The sequence below is a fragment of the Salvelinus alpinus genome, chromosome 1 (genome assembly GCF_045679555.1).
Source record: "Salvelinus alpinus chromosome 1, SLU_Salpinus.1, whole genome shotgun sequence".
Lineage (NCBI taxonomy): Eukaryota > Metazoa > Chordata > Actinopteri > Salmoniformes > Salmonidae > Salvelinus > Salvelinus alpinus.
Window position 1 is genome coordinate 112,903,904 of NC_092086.1, and position 20,000 is coordinate 112,923,903.

General features: G+C 44.1%; 1 pseudogene; it reads left to right on the plus strand.

Annotated features, from left to right (window-relative positions):
- Positions 1 to 20,000, plus strand: part of LOC139567661 (WD repeat-containing protein 7-like) — a 95,954-nt pseudogene that overhangs the window by 20,346 nt on the left and 55,608 nt on the right.

Consider the following 20,000-nt stretch of genomic DNA (forward strand, 5'->3'; position numbering starts at 1 on the left):
CTGTCTTTGTCTCTCTGTCTGTCTTTGTCTCTGTCTTTGTCTTTCTTTGTCTGTCTGTCTTTGTCTTGTCTGTCTGTCGTCTGTCATTGTCTGTCTTTATATGTCTGTCTTTATCTGTCTGTCTTTGTGTCTGTCTTTGTGTCTGTCTTTGTCTTTGTGTCTGTCTTTGTCTGTCTGTCTGTCTGTCTGTCTGTCTCTGTCTGTCTGTCTTTGTCTCACTGTCTGTCTGTCTTTGTCTCACTGTCTGTCTGTCTTTGTCTGTCTTTGTCTCTCTGTCTGTCTGTCTTTGTCTTTGTCCGTCTTTGTCTGTGTGTCTTTGTCTCTGTCTGTCTGTCTTTGCCTCTCTCTCTCTTTTTGTCTCTCTCTCTCTCAATTTCACTTCAATTCCAGGGGCTTTATTGGCATGGGAAACATGTGTTAACATTGCCAAAGCAAGTGAGGTAGGTAATATACAAAAGTCAAATAAACAATAAAAATGAACAGTAAACATTACACATACAGAAGTTTCAAAACAATAAAGACATTACAAATGTCATATTATATATATGCAGTGTTGTAACAATGTACAAATGGTTAAAGCACACACTCTCTCTCTCTCTCTCTCTCTCTCTCTCTCTCTCTCTCTCTCTCTCTCTCTCTCTCTCTCTCTCTCTCTCTCTCTCTCTCTCTCTCTCTCTGTCTCTGTCTCTGTCTCTGTCTCTGTCTCTGTCTCTGTCTCTCTTTGTCTCTCTCTCTCTATGTCTCTCTCTCATTAACTTCCATATATACCATCAATATTAAATTTTATAAGCCTGTTATAATCCCTTTTTATAATAAGCCTCAGGTAAAGGGTAGTGAACTTCTGATGGACCCTAGTTGATATTCAGGCAGTGGTATTAAAAGGTGATTTTTGTTACTCTTAAAAACAATAGGGCCTTCATTTAACCGTCATCTCAGCTTCCCAGTGTTAATTGATTAATTGACTTGTACCTCTCGTAGCATCTACCTCATGTCAGACGACTACCCATAAGTCTGTGCGACTACCTACCTCACAACCTGATCACGGTGTTTCTCTCCCCCATTACAGAGATTACAAGGATCTGGTTCCATACCATCTCTCTCTGTTACTATGACAATCACATAACCAGGACCCACCCGTCTCCTGTACTTCCTGGTAACAGGGTCGGCAGGTCGTCGTTAGGCTTGTTGCCGCTGTGCCTTTTCTCTAGGAAGGAATACAATTATAGCAGAGTAAATCGGTAAAATAAAAGATCAAAGGTACAGTCCCAAATAGCACCCTATTCCCTACATAGTGCACTACTTTAGACCACAGCCCTATGGAACCCTATTCCCTATATAGTGCACTACTTTAAGACCAGAGCCCTATGGGTAGTGCACTACATAGAGAATAGGGTGCCGTTTGGGACTCGTTTAGAGTCCTACCAGTGAAAGGTCAGTTAGTAGAGGACCATTAACCAACATGCATAACTATCGATGTTCAGTCCTGCTAGATTCGATAGGTAGGCAAACAAAAAACAGTCCTCCAAGTTGAGACGTCTCGTATCTTCTTTTTTTTACATGGCACCAGGTTTCTCTTCAACAATTTAGCATCTTGTCTAGCTAGCTGGATTGTATCTAGATGATTCAGTGCCTTGCTGTCCAGAGAACTGAGTTAGGGGATATTTTAGTATGGGGGGGGGGGGGGTCAATAATGCATGTGTTGTACTGTAGGTAACCCTGTTGGTAGTTGAGCAGTCCGTTCTTCCAGCTTGGCATCCTCTTAATATCACAGTGGTGTTTTTACAGTGCTAAACGTTAACGGCACATCACAATGCTCCCATGGCATGAGATCATGTCCCCTGCAACGCCGGCTTCCCCTTCGTGTACACAACAGAATATAATATTCTCATGTATTTAGATCCACGGTACAACAAGTATGCTGTCCTGCGTTTCATTCCCACCATTATTAACCTTTAACACAATCCCTGTGTCATTACGACGAGACCATGTACACTTTGGTATTGTCATACTGCACAAATGATGGAATTGCATGGATATATGCCAGTATAGGTTGGTCCTGTATATATTCTACATGGCTTTGTCAAAGACTGAGTGATGGCCTGCCATAGATATGGTACTGAACACAGAGATAATACCATAGATATGGTACTGAACACAGAGATAATACCATAGATATGGTACTGAACACAGAGATAATACCATAGATATGGTACTGAACACAGAGATAATACCATAGATATGGTACTGAACACAGAGATAATACCATATATACGGTACTTAACACAGAGATAATACCATAGATATGGTACTGAACACAGAGATATTACCCTAGATATGGTACTGAACACAGAGATAATACCATAGATATGGTACTGAACACAGAGATAATACCATAGATATGGTACTGAACACAGAGATAATACCATATATACGGTACTTAACACAGAGATAATACCATAGATATGGTACTGAACACAGATATAATACCATAGATATGGTACTGAACACAGAGATAATACCATATATATGGTACTGAACACAGAGATATTACCATAGATATGGTACTGAACACAGATATAATACCATTGATATGGTACTGAACACAGAGATAATACCATAGATATGGTACTGAACACAGAGATAATACCATAGATATGGTACTGAACACAGAGATAATACCATAGATATGGTACTGAACACAGAGATAATACCATAGATATGGTACTGAACACAGAGATAATACCATATATATGGTACTGAACACAGAGATAATACCATAGATATGGTACTGAACACAGAGATAATACCATAGATATGGTACTGAACACAGAGATAATACCATAGATATGGTACTGAACACAGAGATAATACCATATATACGGTACTTAACACAGAGATAATACCATAGATATGGTACTGAACACAGAGATATTACCCTAGATATGGTACTGAACACAGAGATAATACCATAGATATGGTACTGAACACAGAGATAATACCATAGATATGGTACTGAACACAGAGATAATACCATATATACGGTACTTAACACAGCGATAATACCATAGATATGGTACTGAACACAGAGATATTACCCTAGATATGGTACTGAACACAGAGATAATACCATAGATATGGTACTGAACACAGAGATATTACCCTAGATATGGTACTGAACACAGAGATAATACCATAGATATGGTACTGAACACAGAGATATTACCCTAGATATGGTACTGAACACAGAGATAATACCATAGATATGGTACTGAACACAGAGATATTACCCTAGATATGGTACTGAACACAGAGATAATACCATATATACGGTACTGAACACAGAGATAATACCATAGATATGGTACTGAACACAGAGATATTACCCTAGATATGGTACTGAACACAGAGATAATACCATATCAATAGAATGAATAGAACGGGTGTCCCCATTCAAGTCAATGATGTCATAATGGGTGGACTGGCAGCCATTGTGAGTGTACCTATAGGAGCAAACTAAGGAAGTAAAGAGCAGGAAGTGTAGCCATCAATATGTGCTGTGATTTGTTGATTCAACTCAACTGACATTACAAAAAATACCTTCCGTTTGCATTAGCTAAATCAGTTAACATCATTTGAACGAACATTCTATATTACCATGGAAATAATGACATCACAATCTCAGGCAGCCATTGCGAGTGTACCAGGCAAGTTGCCATGGTTTCCAAGCCCGTTCTATTCATTCTGTTTCTATGGATAATACCAGTGTTCAATGTTCTAATGTTCTATGTTCTGTGTTCTAGTTGCTCATATGTCCCTCGGTGACACGGTTGTTCTACAGCCGTCGGGAGCCCTTCCACAAGCTGCTGGTCCAGGGAGATTCGGCCGGACGCCTCCCCCTCTGGAGCATCCCAGACACCTCGCCCCTGCAGCCCCTCTCCAATGCAACAGGTACCATTTAGTCCACTGGGTGGCGCAAGAGCCCCACATCTGTAGGGATGCTGTGGGTGAGAATTGGATGGCTTTAATGCCATTGGCTGACCAAAACCAGTCAAGTCATCCCTCCCAGTGTAGGGAATGTGTAGTCAGTCCATTTCCCAATGTTTTTGTTGTGTTATCTGCGGCCTATAATGCTTGATTTTTGCAGCGGCTTTATTGACATTTTGCGATGAAATGTGATCATTTTTTTCTCCATTTAAAATGTATATAAAGTAATAAAAAATAATGTGGTCAGTTCTAGTACGATTGTACGCAGAATACATTTCTAAGACTGTGTTTAGACACGCATCCTAATTCACTAATTGTTCTTAATTTTGTCCAGCAGTTCAAACCAAAAAGAACCATGATTCTTGAGGAAAAAGGTGTCTGTTCTGATTATTTATTTTTGACATGCCTTGCTGATTGGAAGTGACTTCCTCTTGCGTTCCAGCACAAAGTTGCACGGAGTAAAAAAAACAATTTGCTCCCACTTTCATGTAAAACATTGGAAATGAGTTTCTCAGTCTTTAGCGGTGGTTTCTGTTGACAAATAAGATGCCTTCCTGTTTATTGTTCTGTCAGTCGTAATGTCAGTAGTCAACAGCTTCACACGCTGACGGAGGGGAAAACGTTTCACGTGTGGTTCTTTTGGGCTGTTTCCTTCAGTAACAGTGGTCAAAATTGCCAACCCTCTTTTGATTGGACCCTTTTGAGATAAAAGTGCGATGATTGGTCAAAATTGCCATCCCTCTTTTGAATGGACCCTTTTGAGATAAAAGTGCGGTGATTGGTCAAAATTGTGAGCTCTCACAATAATATGCACAGCTTGGTTGATTTTTTAGCGTTTGAATTATGTGATCGCGGATTCCTGGAGGGACTGTGTATCACATTCCTCATGATTCCTCTTCATGACTATGCAAAGCCCTTTCTCTGGTCTAAGCCAAGTTGGTCAGATGGGTCTGTTTGGTTCTGTATATAGTAAATACTGTTGTTCTCTACTTCCCAGTCCCTGCAGAGCTCCAGGTGTCCAACATCTCCCTCCAGGAGGCTTTTGACAAGCTGGTTCCCCGGTCGGCGGGCATCATAGACCAGCTGAGTGGGACACCCGGGTCGGAGGAGCCCGTCAAGGTGACGGCCAGAGGGGTGTGGGGGTGTACATGCTGCGTGGAGGTGAGGGGGTTAGTGGAGAGGAGTGTGGGGGTGTACATGCTGCGTGGAGGTGAGGAGGTTAGGGGAGAAGAGTGTGGGGGTGTACATGCTGCGTAGAGGTGAGGAGGTTAGGGGAGAGGAGTGTGGGGGTGTACATGCTGCGTGGAGGTGAGGAGGTTAGGGGAGAAGAGTGTGGGGGTGTACATGCTGCGTAGAGGTGAGGAGGTTAGGGGAGAGGAGTGTGGGGGTGTACATGCTGCGTGGAGGTGAGGGGGTTAGGGGAGAGGAGTGTGGGGGTGTACATGCTGCGTGGAGGTGAGGGGGTTAGGGGAGAGGAGTGTGGGGGTGTACATGCTGCGTGGAGGTGAGGGGGTTAGGGGAGAGGAGTGTGGGGGTGTACATGCTGCGTGGAGGTGAGGGGGTTAGGGGAGAGGAGTGTGGGGTCTGTGCTAGCTGGCTCTTACCTAACTAAATGTAATTGAATGCACTGATTGTGTCTCTGGATAAGAGCATCTGCTAAATGACTAAAATGTCTCCTCTCTCTATAGGCTGGCCCCCTCACCGCACCCTGAGGGTTAGTGACTGTTACTATCTCCTCTCTCTATAGGCTGGCCCCCTCACCGCACCCTGAGGGTTAGTGACTGTTACTATCTCCTCTCTCTATAGGCTGGCCCCCTCACCGCACCCTGAGGGTTAGTGACTGTTACTATCTCCTCTCTCTATAGGCTGGCCCCCTCACCGCACCCTGAGGGTTAGTGACTGTTACTATCTCCTCTCTCTATAGGCTGGCCCCCTCACCGCACCCTGAGGGTTAGTGACTGTTACTATCTCCTCTCTCTATAGGCTGACGCCCTCACCGCACCCTGAGGGTTAGTGACTGTTACTATCTCCTCTCTCTATAGGCTGGCCCCCTCACCGCACCCTGAGGGTTAGTGACTGTTACTATCTCCTCTCTCTATAGGCTGGCCCCCTCACCGCACCCTGAGGGTTAGTGACTGTTACTATCTCTCTCTATAGGCTGGCCCCCTCACCGCACCCTGAGGGTTAGTGACTGTTACTATCTCTCTCTATAGGCTGGCCCCCTCACCGCACCCTGAGGGTTAGTGACTGTTACTATCTCCTCTCTCTATAGGCTGGCCCCCTCACCGCACCCTGAGGGTTAGTGACTGTTACTATCTCCTCTCTCTATAAGCTGGCCCCCTCACCGCACCCTGAGTAACAGTCACTAACCCTATCTCCTCTCTCTGTAGGCTGGCCCCCTCACCGCACCCTGCGGGGTCACCCTAACAAGGTGACGTGCCTGCTGTACCCCCACCAGGGTGTCCCCTCGCTACGACCAGCGCTCCCTGGTCTCTGGCGCTGTGGACGTCATCGTCTGGGACATCTTCACTGGGGAGATGAAACACGTCTTCTGTGTCCACGGAGGAGAGATCACACAGCGGCTGGTCCCCCCTGAGAACTGCAGTGTGAGTAGAGCTTCACACAATTGAATCAAAGCGAATTGAGTCCTTTTGAATCTTCTCCACTGCCCTCATTATTTTATGAGTGCAATTTTGTAGGTGGGACTATAGGAAAACCCCAGGAAGAGTAGCTGCTGCCAAGGCAACAGATAGTGGGGATCCATAATAAATACCAAATACACCTTTTATTTTATGAGTGCAATTTTGTAGGTGGGACTGGAATGAGAAGTGTACTAATGCAGATATGCAAAGCCCTTTGAAAGGACTGCAGTGGATTTCATCTCCACTCCATCACGGCTGTCCATCAGCGGAGAGAGGAGAGGCTTCCGTCGTCATTGATTCTAGTTCTGCCCTCTGATCTCACACAGTGTGCTGCCTCCCTGCTACTTCCTGAGAGAAGAGGCTTGTCGCACACAGCCTCATCTCTCCCTCCCTCGGCAGCCATGCCTCCTCTGCTCTCCTTGTGTGTGTGTGTGTGTGTGTGTGTGTGTGTGTGTGTGTGTGTGTGTGTGTGTGTGTGTGTGTGTGTGTGTGTGTGTGTGCGTGCGTGCGTGCGTGCGTGCGTGCGTGCGTGCGTGCGTGCGTGCGTGCGTGCGTGCGTGCGTGCGTGCGTGCGTGTGATTGACAGGTACCATACTGATGTCCATTACATGTGAGTGGTCCACACTGTAAGTAAGAGTGTCTGTTCTGAGAGAGAATTACCTCCGGGGATCTTAATGACCTGTTTAGTTATGCGGGAGCTTTATAGCATGTCGATCCGCCTACTTAAGGAGCCAGGCCATTTAATTGATACGTGTGAGAGGGAGAGCGGAGCAGGAGATGGGTTAGCTCCAAGGCTGGCGGGGAGGATCCGTAATATCGGTTGTAAAGCGTACACTGTAGTGAAGAGGGCACGGCAGCGCCTTTTCCCCCTCAGGAGGCTGAACATATTTTGCATGGTCCTTTGGATTCTGAAGAAGTTCTACAGCTGCACCATCGAGAGCATCTTGACTAGCTGCATCACCGCTTGGTATGACAAATGCACCACCCTTGACCGCAAGCGATACAGAGGTTGGTGCGGACAGCCCAGTACATCACTGGGGCCGAGCTCCCTGCCATCCGGGACTTCTATATCGGGCGATTTCAGAAGAAGGGCGGAAAAATCATGAACTATTCACTCTGCTACCGTCCGGCAAACGGTACCGGAGCATCGGCTCTTGGACCAACAGTCTCAGAGACAGCTTTTACCCCAAGCCATAAGACTGTTAAATAGCCATAAGACTGTTAAATAGCCATAAGACTGTTAAATAGCCATAAGACTGATAAATAAATGAACCAGAACCACCGCAACCGCGGAGTTATGCCCACCCAGACACTCCCATATAAGCCGGGAGTCCGCACCTTTGGGGGGGGGGGGGGGTACTGTCACGCCCTGACCTTAGTATTCTTTGTTTTCTTTATTATGTCAGGGTGTGACATGGGTGATTATATGTTTTACCCAGTCTAGGGGTTTTGTATGTCTATGGTTGCCTAGATTGGTTCTCAATTAGAGGCAGCTGTTTATCGTTGTCTCTGATTGGGAACCATATTTAGGCAGCCATATTCCTTGAGTATTTCGTGGGTGATTATCTATGTCTATGTTTAGTTGCTAGTGTCATCACTATGATTATATAGCTTCACGTTCGTTTTGTTGTTTTTGTATCGTTCATTCTGTGTTCTTTTCTTTATTAAAAGAAGATGCATTCAAATCACGCTGCGCTTTGGTCTCATCGCTATAACGAACGTGACAGGTACTTCCTGTATATAGCTCCACATTGATCTGGTACTCCATGTATATAGCTCCACATTGATCTGGTACTTCCTGTATATAGCTCCACATTGATCTGGTACTTCCTGTATATAGCTCTACATTGATCTGGTACTTCCTGTATATAGCTCCACATTGATCTGGTACTTCCTGTATATAGCTCCACATTGATCTGGTACTTCCTGTATATAGCTCCACATTGATCTGGTACTTCCTGTATATAGCTCCACATTGATCTGGTACTTCCTGTATATAGCTCCATTAGGCCAGACCAAGTTGTAATACTGTTTAACAGATGCCCAGCCTTACCCTCTTTCTACAAGGCCTAGTCTACGAGAGGCCTAATCATATTTGTATTCATATTTTGTTACCGGCTATAGAGATGTATTCTGGTAATGAACTCATTATTATACATCAACAATTTAATTTGATTTACAATTATTTATTGGTAAATCATTCTTGAATTATATATTTTTTTATATATAGTCTACATTATTACCGTATACGTCACATTGGATTACACCTTTTTGTATCAGGAATAAAGAAACGTTCACAAGTTATACTTCCCATTGTGTTTCATTTATCATTGCTTTAACAACATTGTAATATCTGCATTAAAAACAAAAAAAATTGTGTAGGTTTTTGCATGAAATAACATAACTCTTGAATCTCAGGTCTAGAACCTACAGGTCTGGAACCTACAGGTCTGGAACCTACAGGTCTAGAACCTACAGGTCTAGAACCTACAGGTCTGGAACCTACAGGTCTGGAACCTACAGGTCTGGAACCTACAGGTCTAGAACCTACAGGTCTAGAACCTACAGGTCTGGAACCTACAGGTCTGGAACCTACAGGTCTAGAACCTACAGGTCTAGAACCTACAGGTCTGGAACCTACAGGTCTGGAATCTACAGGTCTAGAACCTACAGGTCTAGAACCTACAGGTCTGGAACCTACAGGTCTGGAACCTACAGGTCTAGAACCTACAGGTCTGGAACCTACAGGTCTGGAACCTACAGGTCTGGAACCTACAGGTCTAGAACCTACAGGTCTAGAACCTACAGGTCTGGAACCTACAGGTCTAGAACATACAGGTCTGGAACCTACAGGTCTAGAACCTACAGGTCTGGAACCTACAGGTCTGGAACCTACAGGTCTGGAACCTACAGGTCTACAACTTACACAAGTGCCTCGGACAATGTGGTAAAGTGCTGTTTCTTTCTTTGTTTTGCTCGCTCGCCTCACTTTTCCCGGGGGGAAAATCTGTTGAACAGTGAATACATGTTTTTCTGGCCTTATTTTACTCCAGTTGTATTCGGAGCATGTAAGATAACATTTGATTTACTCCCCCCTCTTGATTGGATATTAAAGAGAGACTTCATCTGGAGCTGAATTAAGAGCATTGTTAAACTCTCCCTGTATTTGACTCGTCCGTCTAGCCTAGACCCCTGGTGTGTACAGTAACCCTGGCCTGTGTAAGTTTCCAACCCTAGTCCTGGTACAGTACAGTAACCCTGGCCTGTTCCAACCCTAGTCCTGGTACAGTACAGTAACCCTGGCCTGTTCCAACCCCAGTCCTGGTACAGTACAGTAACCCTGGCCTGTTCCAACCCCAGTCCTGGTACAGTACAGTAACCCTGGCCTGTGTAAGTTTCCAACCCTAGTCCTGGTACAGTAACCCTGGCCTGTTCCAACCCTAGTCCTGGTACAGTACAGTAACCCTGGCCTGTTCCAACCCCAGTCCTGGTACAGTACAGTAACCCTGGCCTGAGTAAGTTTGTTTCCAACCCTAGTCCTGGTACAGTACAGTAACCCTGGCCTGTGTAAGTTTTTTTCCAACCTCAGTCCTGGTACAGTACAGTAACACTGGCCTGAGTAAGCTTGTTCCAACCCTAGTCCTGGTACAGTACAGTAACCCTGGCCTGTGGTGTGGAGTGGATCGTTAATTGCCCTGCAGCAGCAGCCAGTGGTAGCAGGTGTGGTGACAGTGATGAAGAGTGATGATTCCTATACCTCGCTCATTGTCAAGGTTTCCTGTACCTCTCTCATTGTCAAGGTTTCCTGTACCTCTCTCGTGGTCAAGGTTTCCTGTACCTCTCTCGTGGTCAAGGTTTCCTGTACCTCTCTCGTGGTCAAGGTTTCCTGTAACTCTCTCGTGGTCAAGGTTTCCTGTAACTCTCTCGCGGTCAATGTTTCCTGTAACTCTCTCGTGGTCAAGGTTTCCTGTAACTCTCTCATGGTCAAGGTTTCCTGTAACTCTCTCGTGGTCAAGGTTTCCTGTACTTTCAGTTCCTCCAGACATCCTCCCTCCCTCCCTCACTCCTTCCCTGCCTCCCTCCCTCCCGGTCTCCCTCTCTCCCTCCCGGTCTCCCTCCATCTCTCCCTCCCGGTCTCCTTCCCTCCCTTCCTCCCGGTCTCCCTCTCTCCCTCCCTTCCTCCCGGTCTCCCTCCCTCTCTCCCTCCCTTCCTCCCTCTCTCCCCTCCTGTCTACCTGACAGACAAATGGGATTATTGTATTTATTTTTGGGGCAATATTTTCTGTCCTTGGACCATGCCTCTTGTACCAGAGTGTGTGTTACTGTTTGTGTGTGTGTACTTTAATAAGTCCCAGACAGATTGTGTAGTGTTTTTGACATGCTGTGCTGAGTCTCTGTCGGTGGAAAGCCCTCAAGGATGTTGCTCCTAAAGCTGGCAGCAGTTCCATCTCTCTTCCTGTCTGAGTTATGTCTATGACAGCAGCGGTGGCTGGTGATTTACTTTCAGAAGGTCCTGAGCAGCCTCCTCATCAGACCAACATTATTACAGAGCGAATGCCCCTCCAAAAACAACTTCTCGTTTTGGCATCGATATGAGTCAGAAACATTTTTTTTTATTGTCAAAATTTACCACAAACTGTAAATAGATCCAAAACTTAGATTTACAAGATGATGGGGGGAAAATGATGTCACGGAATGAAGGTCACCGTAAGTTTTCCTTGGGTTGGGTTTAATTCAAGCCTGCAAACAGCTGGCAGTACACAAGTAATCATCCCTCCTGCCCACAGCTGGCAGTACACAAGTAATCATCCCTCCTGCCCACAGCTGGCAGTACCCAAGTCATCATCCCTCCTGCCCACAGCTGGCAGTACACAAGTAATCATCCCTCCTGCCCACAGCTGGCAGTACCCAAGTCATCATCCCTCCTGCCCACAGCTGGCAGTACCCAAGTCATCATCCCTCCTGCCCACAGCTGGCAGTACCCAAGTCATCATCCCTCCTGCCCACAGCTGGCAGTACCCAAGTCATCATCCCTCCTGCCCACAGCTGGCAGTACCCAAGTCATCATCCCTCCTGCCCACAGCTGGCAGTACCCAAGTCATCATCCCTCCTGCCCACAGCTGGCAGTACCCAAGTCATCATCCCTCCTGCCCACAGCTGGCAGTACCCAAGTCATCATCCCTCCTGCCCACAGCTGGCAGTACCCAAGTAATCATCAATCTAGCCCACAGATCGTGATGCCCATGATCATATTTGGTTTAACGTTCCAGCATGGCCCTTGTAATGCCAGGTTAGTCGGTTCAATTCCCGGGACCCAACCATAAGACCCTATGAGGCTAGTTACGGACCGTCAGTACATTACACAATGTAGATGCAACTATTTTTAAAATGTCAAACAGCTCTAAATTTCATTGACTTAAAAAACTCAAACCAACTAGAATTTGTAGAAATTCATATACAAATATTGAACACATCTAATGAGAAAACTAAAAGATTTGCAACTTCAACATATTGTTCCATTTTACAATCCCTAAATATCCTCAGAGAATCCAATGTCAAACTAACTTTGCCACAGTTGTACACCAGCCAGCCGATGCTAATTGTTGACTGGCGCTAGCTAAACCTAGTCGACTTCAATACGGAAAATTATGCCACATCAGGAAGTTCAGCCCCGCTTTAACATCTGCCTCGAAAAACAAAACAAACAACAACAAAAAACGGTCAAGTTTTTCTCCCTGGTAACAATCCCAGAACATGGAGATGGGTTGGGGTTCATTTCATTGTTGTAACCATGGAGATGGGGTTTGTATTCCATTCTATTGTCAACAACAGCATTGAGGGGTCTGTCAGTGTTTGACCTCCCGTTCACACATACACATAAGACACGCACTCTACACACACGTACACACGGATGTTGTATTGTAGATATGTGGTAGTAAAGTGTTATGAAATGTAATGTCATGTCATATTTTAAATTGTACAGTGCGTTCGGGAAAGTATTCAGACCCCTTGACTTTTTCCCGCATTCTGTTACGTTACAGCCTTATTCTAAACTTGATTAAATTATAATTTTTCCTCATCAATCTACACACAATACCCCGTCATAACAAAGCGAAAACAGGTTTTTAGACATTTTTGCAAATGTATTAAAAATAAAAAGTATTCAGAACCTGTGCGATGAGACTTTGAGCTCAGTTCATCCAACATCCTTGAGATGTTTCTACAACTTGATTGGACATGATTTGGAAAGGCACACACCTGTCTATATAAGGTCCCACAGTTGACAGTGCATGTCAGAGCAAAAAAACAAGCCATGAGGTTGCAGGAATTGTCCGATTGTGTCGAGGCACAGATCTGGGGAAGGGTATCAAAACAATTTTGCAGCATTGAAGGTCCCCAAGAACATAGTGACCTCTATCATTCTGAAATGGAACAAGTTTGGAACCACCAAAACTTTTCCTAGAGCTAGCCAGCCGGCCAAACTGAGCAAATGGTGGGAGAAGGGCCTTGGTTAGGGATGTGACCAAGAACCCGATGGTCACTCTGACGGAGCAATAGAGTTTCTCTGTGGAGATGGGAGTACCTTCCAGAAGGACAAACATCTCTGCAGCACTCCACCAATCAGGCCTTTATGATAGAGTCGCCAGGCGGAAGCCACTCCTCAGTAAAAGGCACATGACAGCCTGCTTGGAGTTTCCTTAAAGGCACCTAAAGACTCTGACCATGAGAAACAAGATTATCTGGTCTGATGAAACCAAGATTGAACTGCTTGGCATTCAGGCCAAAGAGTTCAATCTTGGTTTCATCAGACCAGATAATCTTGTATCACACCTGGAGGAAACCTGGCACAATCCCTTCAGTGAAGCATGGTGTTGGCAGCATCATTCTGTGGGGATGTTTTTCAGCGGCACGGACTAAGAGACTAGTCAGGATCAAAGGAAAGATGAACGGAGAAAAGTACAGAGCAATTCTTGATGAAAATCTGTTCCAGAGCGCTCAGACTGGGGCGAAGGTTCACCTTCCAACACGACAATGACCCTACGCATTGGGACAAATGGCTTTGGGACAAGTTGAGTGGCCCAGCCTGACCTTGGACTTGAACCCGTTCGAACATCTCTGGAGAGACCTGAAGATAGCTGCACATCGACGCTCCCTATCCAACCTGACTGAGCTTGAGAGGATCTGCAGAGAAAAAAATGGGAGAAACTCCCCAAATACAGGTGTGCCAAGCTTATTTAGCGTCATACCTGTAGCGTCATACTTAAGAAGACTCGAGGCTGTAATCGCTGCCAAAGGTGGTCCAACACATTTGGCAGCGATTACAGCGATGTACACAGCCAATCTGTAAATAGCCCATCCAACATATTTGGTTTTGTTTTTCTTCTCTTTTGCACATCAGTATTTCTACTTGCACATCCTCATCTGCACATCTATCACTCCAGTGTTAATTGCTAAATTGTAATTACTTTGCCACTATTGGCCTATTTATTGCCTTACCTCCTTACTCCATTTGCACAAATTGTATACAGATTTTTCTATTGTGTTATTGACTGTACGTTTGTTTATCGCATGTCGAACCCTGTGTTGTTGTTTGTGTCGCACTGCTTTGCTTTATCTTGACCAGGTCGCAGTTGTAAATGAGAACTTGTTCTCAACTGGCCTACCTGGTTACATAAAGGTGAAATTAAAAATTAAAAAGTACTAAGTAAATGGTCTGAATACTTATGTAAATGTGATTTTTCAGTTGTTTTTTTTTGCTAAAATTTCAAAAACCTGCTTTTACTTTATCATTATGGGGTATTGTGTGTAGATTAATGAAGAAAAAACGATTTAATCAATTTTAGAATAAAGTTGTAATGTAACAAAATTTGGAAAAAGTCAAGGGGTCTGAATACTTTACGAATGCGCTGTATATAACTGCCTTAATGTTGCTGGACCCCAGGAAGAGTAGCTGCTGCCTTGGCAGGAACTAATGGGGATCCATAATAAACCCCAGGAAGAGTAGCTGCTGCCTTGGCAGGAACTAATGGGGATCCATAATAAACCCCAGGAAGAGTAGCTGCTGCCTTGGCAGGAACTAATGGGGATCCATAATAAACCCCAGGAAGAGTAGCTGCTGCCTTGGCAGGAACTAATGGGGGTCCATATTAAACCCCAGGAAGAGTAGCTGCTGCCTTGGCAGGAACTAATGGGGATCCATAATAAACCCCAGGAAGAGTAACTGCTGCCTTGGCAGGAACTAATGGGGATCCATAATAAACCCCAGGAAGAGTAACTGCTGCCTTGGCAGGAACTAATGGGGATCCATAATAAACCCCAGGAAGAGTAGCTGCTGCCTTGGCAGGAACTAATGGGGATCCATAATAAACCCCAGGAAGCATTGGCAGGAACTAATGGGGATCCGTAATAAACCCCAGGAAGAGTAGCTGGTGCCTTGGCAGGAACTAATGGGGATCCGTAATAAACCCCAGGAAGAGTAGCTGCTGCTGTCACGATCGTCTTGATAAGAGAGAGAGGACCAAAACGCAGCGTGTGAAAAATAAGACATCTTCTTTTTATTATAAGAAGGAAAACGAAACAAAACAACAAACAGACGAACGTGAAGCTATGAAAGAACTAGTGCACACATGCAACATAGAACATAGACAATTACCCACAAACACCTAAAGCCTATGGCTGCCTTAAATATGGCTCCCAATCAGAGACAACAATAAACAGCTGTCTCTGATTGAGAACCAAATCAGGCAACCATAGACTTTCCTAAACACCTACACTGAACACAACCCCATACATACTAAAAACCCCTTAAACAATACACACACCCTAAACTAGACAAAACACACAAAGACAACCCACCCCAACTCACGCCCTGACCAACTAAATAAATAAAAGAAAAAGGAACAATAGGTCAGGAACGTGACAGCTGCCTTAACAGGAACTAATGGGGATCCATAATAAACCCCAGGAAGAGTAGCTGATGCCTTGGCAGGAACTAATGGGGATCCATAATAAACCCCAGGAAGAGTAGCTGCTGCCTTGGCAGGAACTAATGGGGATCCATAATAAACCCCGGGAAGAGTAGCTACTGCCTTGGCAGGAACTAATGGGGGTCCATAATAAACCCCAGGAAGAGTAGCTGATGCCTTGACAGGAACTAATGTGGATCCATAATAAACCCCAGGAAGAGTAGCTGCTGCCTTGGCAGGAACTAATGGGGATCCATAATAAACCCCAGGAAGAGTAGCTGCTGCCTTGGCAGGAACTAATGGGGATCCATAATAAACCCCAGGAAGAGTAGCTGCTGCCTTGGCAGGAACTAATGGGAATCCATAATATATACAAATACATGACTATTATTTTATGTTTTAAATGTCATGATGACTCATCCTTTCGAATTGTCTTGCCTGGATACCACAGTCTGTCCTAATGACATGTTGTGTTGCCTGGATACCACAGTCTGTCCTAATGACATGTTGTGTTGCCTGGATACCACAGTCTGTCCTAATGACATGTTGTGTTGCCTGGATACCACAGTCTGTCCTAATGGCATTAATCTCCCCTGTTAAAGCCTGTGACGGACCTCTCGGTCTGTCTGTCTGTCTCTCTCGCCGCCCCCCTCTTTCTCTCTCTCTTGCCCCCCTCTCTCTCTGTTGCCCCCTATAACCCCCCTCTCTCTCTCTCTCTCTCTCTCAATTCAATTCAATTCAATTCAATTCAAGGGGCTTTATTGGCATGGGAAACATGTGTTAACATTGCCAAAGCAAGTGAGGTAGATAATATACAAAAGTGAAATAAACAATAAAAATTAACAGTAAACATTACACATACAGAAGCTATGGGTATTGATCATGTTCCGGCCTCTATTAGAAAAGGGGACCGTCTTAAACAGTTAAACCAAAGGGAAAGTTTTTGGATTTACAAACTACAGGCCACTAAGTACCCTGGTTTAAATGAAGATATGGATTTCTCACCCTTCCTGTAGGGTCGTGATGGGTCCATTTGCTGTCATCTAGTGGACATTTTGCTCAATTGCCCTCTAGCTATGTTTGGACTGTTGTTCATGTTTTGCTGTGGTCTGGAGTACTGTGGAATATATTGCTTTCTTGTTCTGGACACTTCTCCCAGTCATGGTTAGGGTTGGAACTGCCTCTCTGGGTGTTCTGATGCTTCTAGCTTGGAGTTGTATGCTCATGATAACATAGCTACAGTATTTCACCTTTTCATGTGTATATTATTGCTTACTAGGTGTGTCCAATTTGGTAACCACTCCCTCTTCTAATTAGGGCTAATTGGAAAAGCCTTTCAAAAGAGGACATTGTATTCTCTTTTTTCTGTACTCCCTGACGAAGGCCATGCAGCCGAAACGCGTCGGTTTTTAACAACTTTGTTTCTATTGAACATGCCATACTAATAAAGGCATTTTAATTAATTATATGAAGAGTGCCTTGGTCCTCCTTTCTTTTTGATGACCAATTTACACCTTTTACCAAAGAGCACCTTCTATATACCAAAATATACTATAGTGTACCTTAGTAGCGCTTCCCTTCCTCCTCTTTCTATTACACATACAGAAGTTTCAAAGCAATAAAGACATTACAAATGTCATATTATATATATACAGTGTTGTAGCAATGTATAAATGGTTAAAGCACACAAGTTAAAATAAATAAACATAAATATGGGTTGTATTTACAATGGTGTTTGTTCTTCACTGGTTGCCCTTTTCTTGTGGCAACAGGTCACAAATCTTGCTGCTGTGATGGCACACTGTGGAATTTCACCCAGTAGATATGGGAGTTTATCAAAGTTGGATTTGTTTTCGAATTCTTTGTGGATCTGTGTGATCTGAGGGAAATATGTGTCTCTAATATGGTCATACATTGGGCAGGAGGTTAGGAAGTGCAGCTCAGTTTCCACCTCATTTTGTGGACAGTGAGCACATAGCCTGTCTTCTCTTGAGAGCCATGTCTGCCTACGGCGGCCTTTCTCAATAGCAAGGCTATGCTCACTGAGTCTGTACATAGTCAAAGCTTTCCTTAAGTTTGGGTCAGTCACAGTGGTCAGGTATTCTGCCACTGTGTACTCTCTGTTTAGGGCCAAATAGCATTCTAGTTTGCTCTGTTTGTTTGTTAATTCTTTCCAATGTGTCAAGTAATTATCTTTTGGTTTTCTCATGATTTGGTTGGGTCTAATTGTGCTGTTGTCCTGGGGCTCTGTGGGGTGTGTTTGTGAACAGAGCCCCAGGACCAGCTTGCTTAGGGGACTCTTCTCCAGGTTCATCTCTCTGTAGGTGATTGCTTTGTTATGGAAGGTTTGGGAATCGCTTCCTTTTAGGTGGTTGTAGAATTTAACGGCTCTTTTCTGGATTTTGATAATTAGTGGGTATCGGCCTAATTCTGCTCTGCATGCATTATTTGGTGTTCTACGTTGTACACGGAGGATATTTTTGCAGAATTCTGCATGCAGAGTCTCAATTTGGTGTTTGTCCCATTTTGTGAAATCTTGGTTGGTGAGCGGACCCCAGACCTCACAACCATAAAGGGCAATGGGCTCTATGACTGATTCAAGTATTTTTAGCCAGATCCTAATTGGTATGTTGAAATTTATGTTCCTTTTGATGGCATAGAATGCCCTTCTTGCCTTGTCTCTCAGATCGTTCACAGCTTTGTGGAAGTTACCTGTGGTGCTGAGGTTTAGGCCGAGGTATGTATAGTTTTTTGTGTGCTCTAGGGCAACGGTGTCTAGATGGAATTTGTGGTCCTGGCGACTGGACCTTTTTTGGAACACCATTATTTTGGTCTTACTGAGATTTACTGTCAGGGCCCAGGTCTGACAGAATCTGTGCAGAAGATCTAGGTGCTGCTGTAGGCCCTCCTTGGTTGGTGACAGAAGCACCAGATCATCAGCAAACAGTAGACATTTGACTTCGGATTCTAGTAGGGTGAGGCCAGGTGCTGCAGACTGTTCTAATGCCCGCGCCAATTCGTTGATATATATGTTGAAGAGGGTGGGGCTTAAGCTGCATCCCTGTCTCACCCCACGACCCTGTGTGAAGAAATGTGTGTGTTTTTTGCCAATTTTAACCGCACACTTGTTGTTTGTGTACATGGATTTTATAATGTCGTATGTTTTTCCCCCAACACCACTTTCCATCAATTTGTATAGCAGACCCTCATGCCAAATTGAGTCGAAGGCTTTTTTGAAATCAACAAAGCATGAGAAGACTTTGCCTTTGTTTTGGTTTGTTTGGTTGTCAATTAGGGTGTGTAGGGTGAATACATGGTCTGTTGTACGGTAATTTGGTAAAAAGCCAATTTGACATTTGCTCAGTACATTGTTTTCATTGAGGAAATGTACGAGTCTGCTGTTAATGATAATGCAGAGTATTTTCCCAAGGTTACTGTTGACGCATATTCCACGGTAGTTATTGGGGTCAAATTTGTCTCCACTTTTGTGGATTGGGGTGATCAGTCCTTGGTTCCAAATATTGGGGAAGATGCCAGAGCTAAGGACGATGTTAAAGAGTTTTAGTATAGCCAATTGGAATTTGTTGTCTGTATATTTGATCATTTCATTAAGGATACCATCAACACCACAGGCCTTTTTGGGTTGGAGGGTTTTTATTTTGTCCTGTAACTCGTTCAAGGTAATTGGAGAATCCAGTGGGTTCTGGTAGTCTTTAATAGTTGATTCAAGGATTTGTATTTGATCATGTATATGTTTTTGCTCTTTATTCTTTGTTATAGAGCCAAAAAGATTGGAGAAGTGGTTTACCCATACATCTCCATTTTGGATAGATAATTCTTCGTGTTGTTGTTTGTTTAGTGTTTTCCAATTTTCCCAGAAGTGGTTAGAGTCTATGGATTCTTCAATTACATTGAGCTGATTTCTGACGTGCTGTTCCTTCTTTTTCCGTAGTGTATTTCTGTATTGTTTTAGTGATTCACCATAGTGAAGGCGTAGACTCAGGTTTTCCGGGTCTCTATGTTTTTGGTTGGACAGGTTTCTCAATTTATTTCTTAGATTTTTGCATTCGTCATCAAACCATTTGTCATTGTTGTTCATTTTCTTCGGTTTTCTATTTGAGATTTTTAGGTTTGGTAGGGAAGCTGAGAGGTCAAATATACTGTTAAGATTTTCTACTGCCAAGTTTACACCTTCACTATTGCAGTGGAACGTTTTACCCAGGAAGTTGTCTAAAAGGGATTGAATTTGCTGTTGTCTAATTGTTTTTTGGTAGATTTCCAAACTGCATTCCTTCCATCTATAGCATTTCTTAATGTTACTCAGTTCCTTTGGCTTTGATGCCTCGTGATTGAGTATTGCTCTGTTCAAGTAGACTGTGATTTTGCTGTGGTCTGATAGGGGTGTCAG